We start from the raw sequence: 12,484 nt of genomic DNA, 5'->3' as shown, positions 1-12,484 counted from the left end.
GAAAAAAATGTGTTTAAATGTTTGAGGGTGGGGCAAACCCGGTGATCGTGAGCAAGGTGGAGAGACACCGAAACGCGTAGATCAATGCGCTAGTTGCCCTGTGATTTGAGAAAATAAAAAGGATTGCTGTTTAAATCCGAACTGGTTGTGCGACCCGTTGTTTTCCCCTTCGGGGGAATAGTTGGTGAAATATATATATATATATATATACATATATATATATATATATCAACCACAAATTGCCCTAAGCATTCGCCATAGCACTCAACAATGTTCTGAACCATCCGGCCTTCCTTGAATAGCATGCCTTCCTGCTTCACAAAGTTAAAATGCCTGACGCGTTTCAGGGTCGAGGACCCCTCTTCAGAGGCTGCTAAAAATAAACCGCAGAGTCGCTTCACTTCATTTCCGGCTATATTTAATTGATTGACAAGCCCCCCAGTGGGCGTTCGTTCATTGCATCATTAGACTGGAGTTGCTGGGACTTGTAGTCCGTGAGGCGATAGTCATTATTCCCTTTAGTAGGTCTGCGTGTTGATTTTTTATTTCATGCTTTACATTTAATTACCTTAGTAGGTCGTGTCGCATTTCAGCATGTTGCGTTATATTCAGAGCATTGTGCACACGAGTCAGGCAGGTAAATGACTCGAGCCTCATCCTGCTGGATGTAGCTTCACTTCCAACAGGTGATGGTGCAGTGGCCACAGACGGGCCGCCGTGCAAAATCATCAACCACAAATTGCCCTAAGCATTCGCCAAAGCACTCAACAATGTTCTGGACCATCCGGCCTTCCTTGAATAGCATGCCTTCCTGCTTCACAAAGTTAAAACGCCTGACGCGTTTCAGGGTCGAGGACTCCTCTTCAAAGGCTGCTAAAAATAAACCGCAGAGTCGCTTCACTTCATTTCCGGCTATATTTAATTGATTGACAAGCCCCCCAGTGGGCGTTCGTTCATTGCATCATTAGACTGGAGTTGCTGGGACTTGTAGTCCGTGAGGCGATAGTCATTATTCCCTTTAGTAGGTCTGCGTGTTGATTTTTTATTTCATGCTTTACATTTAATTACCTTAGTAGGTCGTGTTGCATTTCAGCATGTTGCATTATATTCAGAGCATTGTGCACACGAGTCAGGCAGGTAAATGACTCGAGCCTAATCCTGCTGGATGTAGCTTCACTTCCAACAGGTGATGGTGCAGTGGCCACGGACGGGCCGCCATGCAAAATCATCAACCACAAATTGCCCTAAGCATTCGCCAAAGCACTCAACAATGTTCTGGACCATCCGGCCTTCCTTGAATAGCATGCCTTCCTGCTTCACAAAGTTAAAATGCCTGACGCGTTTCAGGGTCGAGGACCCCTCTTCAGAGGCTGCTAAAAATAACCCGCAGAGTCGCTTCACTTCATTTCCGGCTATATTTAATTGATTGACAAGCCCCCCAGTGGGCGTTCGTTCATTGCATCATTAGACTGGAGTTGCTGGGACTTGTAGTCCGTGAGGCGATAGTCATTATTCCCTTTAGTAGGTCTGCGTGTTGATTTTTTATTTCATGCTTTACATTTAATTACCTTAGTAGGTCGTGTCGCATTTCAGCATGTTGCGTTATATTCAGAGCATTGTGCACATGAGTCAGGCAGGTAAATGACTCGAGCCTCATCCTGCTGGATGTAGCTTCACTTCCAACAGGTGATGGTGCAGTGGCCACGGACGGGCCGCCATGCAAAATCATCAACCACAAATTGCCCTAAGCATTCGCCAAAGCACTCAACAATGTTCTGGACCATCCGGCCTTCCTTGAATAGCATGCCTTCCTGCTTCACAAAGTTAAAATGCCTGACGCGTTTCAGGGTTGAGGACCCCTCTTCAGAGGCTGCTAAAAATAACCCGCAGAGTCGCTTCACTTCATTTCCGGCTATATTTAATTGATTGACAAGCCCCCCAGTGGGCGTTCGTTCATTGCATCATTAGACTGGAGTTGCTGGGACTTGTAGTCCGTGAGGCGATAGTCATTATTCCCTTTAGTAGGTCTGCGTGTTGATTTTTTATTTCATGCTTTACATTTAATTACCTTAGTAGGTTGTGTCGCATTTCAGCATGTTGCGTTATATTCAGAGCATTGTGCACACGAGTCAGGCAGGTAAATGACTCGAGCCTCATCCTGCTGGATGTAGCTTCACTTCCAACAGGGGATGGTGTAGTGGCCACGGACGGGCCGCCGTGCAAAATCATCAACCACAAATTGCCCTAAGCATTCGCCAAAGCACTCAACAATGTTCTGGACCATCCGGCCTTCCTTGAATAGCATGCCTTCCTGCTTCACAAAGTTAAAATGCCTGACGCGTTTCAGGGTCGAAGACCCCTCTTCAGAGGCTGCTAAAAATAAACCGCAGAGTCGCTACACTTCATTTCCGGCTATATTTAATTGATTGACAAGCCCCCCAGTGGGCGTTCGTTCATTGCATCATTAGACTGGAGTTGCTGGGACTTGTAGTCCGTGAGGCGATAGTCATTATTCCCTTTAGTAGGTCTGCGTGTTGATTTTTTATTTCATGCTTTACATTTAATTACCTTAGTAGGTCGTGTCGCATTTCAGCATGTTGCGTTATATTCAGAGCATTGTGCACATGAGTCAGGCAGGTAAATGACTCGAGCCTCATCCTGCTGGATGTAGCTTCACTTCCAACAGGTGATGGTGCAGTGGCCACGGACGGGCCGCCATGCAAAATCATCAACCACAAATTGCCCTAAGCATTCGCCAAAGCACTCAACAATGTTCTGGACCATCCGGCCTTTCTTGAATAGCATGCCTTCCTGCTTCACAAAGTTAAAATGCCTGACGCGTTTCAGGGTCGAGGACCCCTCTTCAGAGGCTGCTAAAAATAAACCGCAGAGTCGCTTCACTTCATTTCCGGCTATATTTAATTGATTGACAAGCCCCCCAGTGGGCGTTCGTTCATTGCATCATTAGACTGGAGTTGCTGGGACTTGTAGTCCGTGAGGCAATAGTCATTATTCCCTTTAGTAGGTCTGCGTGTTGATTTTTTATTTCATGCTTTACATTTAATTACCTTAGTAGGTCGTGTCGCATTTCAGCATGTTGCGTTATATTCAGAGCATTGTGCACACGAGTCAGGCAGGTAAATGACTCGAGCCTCATCCTGCTGGATGTAGCTTCACTTCCAACAGGTGATGGTGCAGTGGCCACGGACGGGCCGCCGTGCAAAATCATCAACCACAAATTGCCCTAAGCATTCGCCAAAGCACTCAACAATGTTCTGGACCATCCGGCCTTCCTTGAATAGCATGCCTTCCTGCTTCACAAAGTTAAAATGCCTGACGCGTTTCAGGGTCGAGGACCCCTCTTCAGAGGCTGCTAAAAATAAACCGCAGAGTCGCTACACTTCATTTCCGGCTATATTTAATTGATTGACAAGCCCCCCAGTGGGCGTTCGTTCATTGCATCATTAGACTGGAGTTGCTGGGACTTGTAGTGAGGCGATAGTCATCAGTGATGTCATTTGAGATGTCATCAGTGATGTCACTGACCATGTCATGAATGATCTAATATGTGACATCATCAGCAGTGGATTGCGGGTGGGCGATATATAGTTAGTGCAACTAACTATATAGGAGCAATTTCAATGGTTTTGTATGAGTAAAATGTCCAGCTAACTATAACACCACTAAAACTTATAGTTTTTTGAGTGAATTTCAAAGGTTTTTTAAATGCTAATTCCTAACTATATAAGGCCTGAAACCTATGGTTTTTTCAGTGAATTCGCAAGGTTTTTTAAATGCTAATTCCTAACTATATAAGGCCTGAAACCTATGGTTTTTTCATTGAATTCGCAAGGTTTTTTAAATGCTAATTCTATTAGCGGATAACGTTTTTATATATTAAAACGTTTTTTAAATCTCAAATGCCTGCTTTGCTAACAGAGTTTTTAAGCACAGGCTCTTTTGTCTCTGTGGCCATCTTGGGAGACTGCATATCAGAATTTTTTTAATGAAATATAATAGGATTTGAGAAGTCACTCAAAATGTGCCCTAATTTTTCTTTCTTCAGCACTAATCCTAATTTCTATGGCAAAATGAACCCCCTCATTTTGTTCCTTTGCAAATTAAATGTTTTACGTGTTAACACTTTATTCCAATTAAGATGACTTCAGGTGTGCCATACTTTTGTCATAAGTAAGACTGTTAGCGCTCTAGTTGTTCTTTAGAACACTCTGGGAAATTCTGTCATTGGGCTATAGTTGGGCTACATCTGGCTGATATTTGGGCTACATTTGTTATTTTTTGTCTATGGTGGCCATCTTTGGGCTACATTGGGCTACATTTGGGCTCTAACATATATATAGCCCAATGTAGCCCAATATATATTTTTTCAAAGTTAATTTTCATAAAAACCACTGGAGCACATATCTTGAGACATAGCAAAGGCACATCGGGCTACCAGTCCCTACAATTTTGCCAAGTTTGGTGGAAAACCATTCAGCCGTTCGGGCTAAAAGTGAGTCCAACCGCCCTATGGAACTTAACATGGGGAAAACATATATTACCTACTGGCGGTCGCCAGTAGGCAGTTATAGTTAGGACCTAGTTACCATAGGAAATGCGGAACATTCTATTGGGAGTAACTTTGGCGCTAATTGAGGAATCTGCCTGTAATTTTCCTTAAATTTGCCTCGCTGCGCTCCACTCCTTTCCTGAACGTTTCGGGGGGATTCGTGAAGTGGGGGCTGAGAAAAAAGGGGGTCTCAAAACGTGTTTTCCCCATGTTCATTTCCATAGGACGGTCTGACAAGTCTACTGCCCGAACCGCTGAATGTAATTATGCCAAACTTGGCAAAATTGTAGGGACTGGTACGCAGATGTGCCTTTGCTATATTTGGTAGAAATTGCTCCAGGGTTTTTTTTTAAATTAACTTCAAAAACACATATATATCTTTAGGCGCCCTCCGAGCGCTCTCACCGGTACGCGTACCGGGGAGCGCACCCGGCGCGCTACGGGAGTGCGCGAGCGGAAAGCTGATTGTCTGTCGGATTGTCTGTCAACATTCTAAACAGTCCGGAGAGTCCGTCATCTTGTGTCTCGGTAGAATCGAGACACAAGAGGTGAAAAAGAAAGGGGGGATATAATTAAAAGGGGGCAGAGTAGACACCCCCTGACCCCATAGGTTTTCTGAGGGGGGCCTAGAAGGGCAAAACATTTTCGCGGGGTAAGCGCTGGGTGCATTCTCATGTATGCTCTCCGGTACGCGCACCCAGAGCGTACCACAGGGAAAAACAGTGAAAGAAAATAGTTTAAAAAAAGAATTAGGGTGAGGGGCACTCAACCCTGCTCTCTTTTCAAGTTTTGAAGTATTACATTTCACTCTTTTCTGAAACTACACAAAATGGCGGCGATAGGGTGTAACAGAGACAGATAGTGAGAGAAAGGAGGCAGGAGATAAAGAAGAGATGTTAAATATACATTGGTAAAAATACAGTGAGAGAAGGGCAGTAAATATGAGTAAACTTACTATGTAACATAAAAATGTTGCACTCTATACTATGAGTATTTCATTATACTACAATCACTTCGCTTGTACCTCATATATTAGAAATAAAAATTAATAATATGGCAACTAATTTTTAATTTGTAATTAATAATTTATTGTTCAGATTTCTCATAATTTATTAAAACTTGCAACATGTCCTCATCTGGTATTTCATCTTCATTCATACATTTAATCTCCTCATTAAAATTGTTCATTGATGTTTCTTGGCATTCTATTTCATCCAAACATTAAATTAATTCTTCATCTAGAGATTGATTTAAAAAATCTTTTAAGTCATCTTCTCTTTGTGAAGAAATGGTGCTTTCAATATCGATGTCATTTTCATTTTCAAGAAATGTTGTTGTAATTTCAAAAGAAATTTCCTTGCTGTCCTCCATTTTAATTTCAAATTTCTTGCTGTAAATTGCAGAAAAAAGTAATCACTTTCAATTTTCGTTTTTAGTAATGCATAACATAAAAGTAGCTTAATCAAGTATTTAGTTCTTTAAAATTAATTGGGCAGTGTATAGTATTAGACAGGAACTAGAAATATAAAGCACTGCATGTGATGAAGCCAATCTTAAACAATAATTATAACAGAAGGACTGTAAATAACTAATGGAAAACATTTTCCAAATTATCTAAAAGTGTGCAACATAGTTCCCCTTACAAATTAACCACTCACCTTTTTGATAGTAGAAGAGTTAGTACTGTGTTATTCTAAGTCCAGCAATTGAGCACCCAAATTTTCTCTCAAAAGTACCTCAGACTGGGATATCACAAAATGGCCGTGTTTTCCTCTCATTTAAGATATATACATAACCAATCAAACTTCATCACACACAAATTCCAAACTAAAGTAGTATTGTGATTGGTTGTAAATTTCAATACTTTCAAATGTGTTTTCCCTATGAAATTTTTCATAGGACATTTAGACACGGCTACAGCCTGAACGGATGAATGGATTTACACCAAAGTTAGCAAAATGATAGGTACTGGTATGTAGTAGGGCCTTTTCTATATTTCTTTGAAATTGCTCCTGTGGTTTTTATGAAAGGCAACTTCAAAAAAACATATATATCAATAGGCACGCTCCGAGCGCTCACTGGTACATGTACCGGGGAGCGCACCCGGTGCGCTACGGGAGTGCATGAGCGGAAAGCTGATTGGCTGTATGATGTCTGTCAACATTCTTAACAGTCCGGACAGTCCGCCTTTTTGTGTCTCGGGAAAATCGAGACACCTGAGGTAAGAGAAAAAAGGGGGAAATGATTAAAAGGGGGCAGGATAGACAACCCCTGACCCCCTAGGTTTTTTGAGGGAGGCTTAGAAGGACTCTGAAGGACCCAAAAACTATTTTTTTTAAAATTTTCGCGGGGTAAACGCTGGGTGCGTTCCCGGGTACGCTCTCCGGTACCCGCACCCTGAGCGCACCATGGGGAAAAACAGTGTAAAAAAATAGAGTAAAAAAATAATGTAGAGTGTTTAGAGGTAAGTTAGCTCTGAAAAGAGCTGTTGTGTTATGTGGGTGTTTTCTGTACCTACAAGTAGGTACCAATGCAGAGTTTTATATTCAAGAGGAAAACTCTATTCCCCTCATCTGTAAAATGCACACCATCTCTCCTATAGATGTCTTGCATGTTGTAACGCAAGTTGTTGTGGTAAATGGAACCCATACCATAGTCTCTGAGGTTAGCAGAAACAGATTTATTCACATGTTTCCTTGCTTTCTCAATCTGTGGACAAAATTGGTTGGACCAGTTCCATTTTTGCCTTTGGCATATATTAGAAAATACCAAGGCAGTTTTTGGAAAAAGTGACATCAATTGCCCAAATATGTCCTTTAAAAGCATTTCCAGACCTACCCCAGTCAAAGTGCCTAGGTCATTTCCACCACAGTGCACAATTATAAGGTCAGGGTGTGGAAGATGCATAAAGGATTTTACCAATGGTATCAATTGGTGACTTCTCAATCCTCTCTGTCCAATCCATACAATGTCCACATTTGGTAAATCAAGGTTGTAAATACCTCTGTCAGCTGCGTATTTTTGACTCCAGTGGACATAGCTATGACCCACAAACCAGATTTTTGACCTCTTAAAGGTAGATGTGCTTCTAGTCAGATGAGTTGTGGAAATGAAATGGCAGTTTGATTATGAAAAAAAGTGGTTGAGAATCAGTGCACTTGGAAAACCAGAAATGATTGGTGCTTTCTTAAAAATCTCCACTGAAAATTAGGATGCATGCTTTTTTTGTTGCAAAAAGTCATTTCAATGGTTGAGAAAAAGTCATTTAAACACACATTGCAGTTGATTTGCTAGTACATTGAGAGGTCAAACACCCTTGATGGATTATTTTGCAACATAGTATGATGAACTTGTCAACTGTTTGCTGGGTTAGGAGGGAGTTACCATGGTTACAGGGTAAATGAGCACTGGGGGGATGGGTGAATGTTATGTGAGTTTGAAAGTCTTGAAATATACAACCAATTAAAATGTGCAGTTTGGTTTTGAATTTGTGTGGGAACATTTTTGATTGGTTAGGTACAAGAATATGGGTCTGAAATGAGTAAGAATCTGTGCCATTATTCTTAGGCTTCAGTGAAAGAAGCGTTATTCAGAGATTCTGCTTAAGAAAATCTGTTGACTGTGACTGACACTGTTTTACATCTTCCAAAGCATTTTTAAAGGTGATTAATGATTCTTTTAAAAAAGATAAAGAGCTTAAAGATTTTTGACAAGTATCACAGTGAGTGTCTGTGTGAATTAAGGAATTATATTTTTACCTTTTTCCATAATGTTAGCTGTGTGTGCTTACAGTTTGTATTTTTTAGTTTATAAGGTAGACTTCTTTTTAAATTGTTTTTATGCTTGGATTCAATGCTGGTATAGAGATAGTGTAATGGTTTTATTGGACTTGTAAATATGCTCCTTTTTTAGAAGCGCCTTGTGCAACCTTTAACATGGGTGGAAGCAGTGAATGTATGGAGAGGGATAGGAATAGCAGATAGAAAACCATATGAAATGGTGTGGGAGATGCATAAAGTATTTCAGTAACGGCATCAATTGAGATAGAATATAATAAAAAGAGGGGCATATTTACAAGCCCCTTGTGCAATGTTTGACATGGGTGCAAGCAGAAAATGCATGCAGAGTAATAAAATTGGCACCCAGACAAGAATATGAAATGCTGTGAGAGATGCTGAAAGGGTTTTTCTAATGGCATGAATTGAGATAGAATATTAAAAAAAAGAGAGGCATATTTACAAGCCCCTTGAGCAATGTTTGACATTAATGCTGGTATAGAGATAGTGTAATGGTTTCATTGGCATATTTACACGCGCCTTGCGCAATGTTTGACTTTAATGCTGGTATAGAGATAGTGTAATTGTTTGATTGGCAATTTACAAGCCTCTTGCACAATGTTTGACTTTAATGCTGGTATAGAGATAGTGTAATGGTTTCATTAGCATATTTACAAGCCCCTTGCTCTATGTTTGACATTAATGCTGGTATAGAGATAGTGTAATGGTTTCATTGGCATATTTACAAGCCCCTTGCGCAATGTTTGACATTAATACTGGTATTGAGATAGTGTAATGGTTTCATTGGCATATTTACAAGCCCCTTGTGCTATGTTTGACATTATTGCTGGTACAGAGATAGAGTAATGGTTTCATTGGCATATTTACAAGCCCCTTGCGATATGTTTGACATTAATGCTGGTATAGAGATAGTGTAATGGTTTCATTGGCATATTTACAAGCCCCTTGCGCAATGTATGTGTGACTCTGCCTAAGATCACAGTGATGGGTGAATGAAGCTTCAGTCACAGTGTGATCTTAGGCACATGATCAGAATGTTAGATATAATGTACCATGTCTGTCTCTGCCAACAGTATGTGTGACTCTGCCTAGGATCACAGTGATGGGTGAATCAAGCTTCAGTCGCAGTGTGATCTTAGGCACATGATCAGAATGTTACATATAATGTACCATGTCTGTCTGTGCCAACAGTATGTGTGACTCTGCCTAAGATCACAGTGATGGGTGAATCACACTTCAGTCCCAGTGTGATCTTAGGCACATGATCAGAATGTTAGATATAATGTACCATGTCTACCTCTGCCAAGAGTATGTGTGACTCTGTCTAACATCACAGTGATGGGTGAATCAAGCTTCAGTCACAGTGTGATCTTAGGCGCATGATCAGAATGTTAGATATAATGTACCATGTCTGTTTCTGCCAACAGTATGTGTGACTCTGCCTAAGATCACAGTGATGGGTGAATCAAGCTTCAGTCACAGTGTGATCTTAGGCACATGATCAGAATGTTAGATATAATGTACCATGTCTTTCTCTGCCAACAGTATGTGTGACTCTGCCTAAGATCAGAGTGGCACACTCACCTTCTTTCAGACCTTCTCCTTTACTTTACTTCCTCTCTCTTTCCTTCCTTTGCTCCTTCACTCTTTTCTCTTCGCTTACTGTCTTATTCCACTTTACTAACTCCTTCTCTTACTCCCTCTGTCCTCTTAGTTCTGCACTCCCCTTCTCTCATTCTCTCTCTGTTACCCTCATTTTCTCCGTCCCCTTAGTCTCTCACTCCTTTTCTGTCACGCACACTCCCTATAACTCAGCCACGCTCCTACACTCACGTTCTTTCAGACCTCTCCTTTACTTTCCTTCCTCTCTCTTCCCATCATTCGCTCCTTCACTCTTTTCCCTTCCCTTACTCCCCTTACTCTACTTCAGTAACTCCTTCTGTAAATCCCTCTGTCCTCTAACTTACTCACTCCCCTTTTCTCACTCTCTCTCTGTTACCCCCATTCTCTCCGTCCTCTTAGTCTCTCACTCCTCTTCTATCATGCTCACTCCCTATAACTGAGCCATACTCCCACACTCACCTTCTTTCAGACTTTCTCCTTTACTTTCCTTCCTCTGTCTTCCCTTCCTTCCCTCCTTCACTGTTTTTTTACCTTCCCCTACTCTCCTTACTCCACTTCACTAATTCCTTCTCTTACTTCCTCTGTCCCCTTACTTCCACACTCCCCTTCCCTCATTTTTTCTCTGTTAGCCTCATTCTCTCCGTCCCTTTTGTCTCTCACTCCTCTTCTGTCACGCTCACTCCCTATAACTGAGCCATACTCCCACACTCACCTTCTTTCAGACCTTCTCCTTTACTTTCCTTCCTCTCACTTCCCTTCCTTTACTCCTTCACTGTTTTCCCTTCCCTTACTCTCCTTACTCCACTTCACTAATTCCTTCTCTTACTCCCTCTGTCCTCTTACTTCTACACTCCCCTTACCTCATTCTCTCTCTGTTAGCCTCATTCTCTCCGTCCCTTTAGCCTCTCACTCCTCTTCTGTCACGCTCACTCCCTATAACTCAGCCATACTCCCACACTCACCTTCTTTGAAACATTCTCCTTTACTTCCCTTCCTCTCTCTTCCCATCCTTCCCTCCTTTACTCTTTTCCCTTCCCTTACTCCCTTTACTCCACTTCAGTAACTCCTTCTGTCAATCCCTCTGTCCTCTAACTTACTCACTCCCCTTCTCTCACTCTCTCTCTGTTACCCCCATTCTCTCCGTCCTCTTAGTCTCTCACTCCTCTTCTATCACACTCACTCCCTATAACTGAGCCATACTCCCACACTCACCTTCTTTCAGACCTTCTCCTTTACTTTCCTTCCTCTCTCTTCCCATCCTTCGCTCCTTCACTGTTTTCCCTTCCCTTACTCTCCTTACTCCACTTCACTAATTCCTTCTCTTACTCCCTCTGTCCTCTTACTTCTACACTCCCCTTACCTCATTCTCTCTCTGTTAGCCTCATTCTCTCCGTCCCTTTAGTCTCTCACTTCTCTTCTGTCATGCTCACACCCTATAACTCAGCCATACTCATACACTCACCGTTTTTGAAACCTTCTGCTTTACTTCCCTTCCTCTCTCTTTCCATCCTTTGCTGCTTCACTCTTTTCCCTTCCCTTACTCCTCTTACTCCACTTCAGTAACTCCTTCTCTCAAACCCTCTGTCCTCTAACTTACTCACCCCCCTTTTCTCACTCTTTCTCTGTTACCCACATTCTCTCCGTCCTCTTAGTCTCTCACTCCTTTTCTATCACGCTCACTCCCTATAACTGAGCCATACTCCCACACTCACCTTCTTTGAGACCTTAACCTTTACTTCCCTTCGTCTCTCTTCCCATCCTTTGCTCCTTCACTCTTTACCCTTCCCTTACTCCCCTTACTCCACTTCAGTAACTCCTTCTCTGAATCCCTCTGTCCTCAAACTTACTCACTCCCCTTTTCTCACTCTCTCTGTTACCTACATTCTCTCCGTCCTCTTACTCTCTCACTCCTTTTCTATCATGCTCACTCCCTATAACTGAGCCATACTCCCACACTCACCTTCTTTCAGACCTTCTCCTTTACTTTCCTTCCTCTCACTTCCCTTCCCTTACTCCTTCACTGTTTTCCCTTCCCTTACTCTCCTTACTCCACTTCTCTAATTCCTTCTCTTACTCCCTCTGTACTCTTACTTCTACACTCCCCTTCTCTCACTCTCTCTCTGTTACCCTCATTCTCTCTGACCCCTTTAGTCTGTCACTCCTCTTCTGTCACGCTCACTGCCTATAGCTCAGCCACACTCCCTCACTTATGTTTCTTTCCTCCCTCACTCAGTCTTCTACTCTCACTTTTTCTTTCACTTTCTCTATCTCTTCACTCCCTTACTCACCTTGTTTCACACTCACTTGCCTTTATCAAGTCTATATCTCCACTCTTTCCTCAACATCACTACTCTTTTCTTACCCTTCCACACCCCATTCCTTTACTACATTTTCTTCACTTATCCTCATTCCCCATGTTCACTCTCCTTCTCCTCACTCACCTCCCACACTCACCTTCTTTCAGTCCCCCTACTTCACTTCCCTTCCCCTCTCG

This window comes from Lissotriton helveticus, chromosome 2_1, assembly GCF_964261635.1.
Source record: "Lissotriton helveticus chromosome 2_1, aLisHel1.1, whole genome shotgun sequence".
Taxonomy (NCBI): domain Eukaryota; kingdom Metazoa; phylum Chordata; class Amphibia; order Caudata; family Salamandridae; genus Lissotriton; species Lissotriton helveticus.
This window is presented reverse-complemented; position numbering follows the sequence as displayed.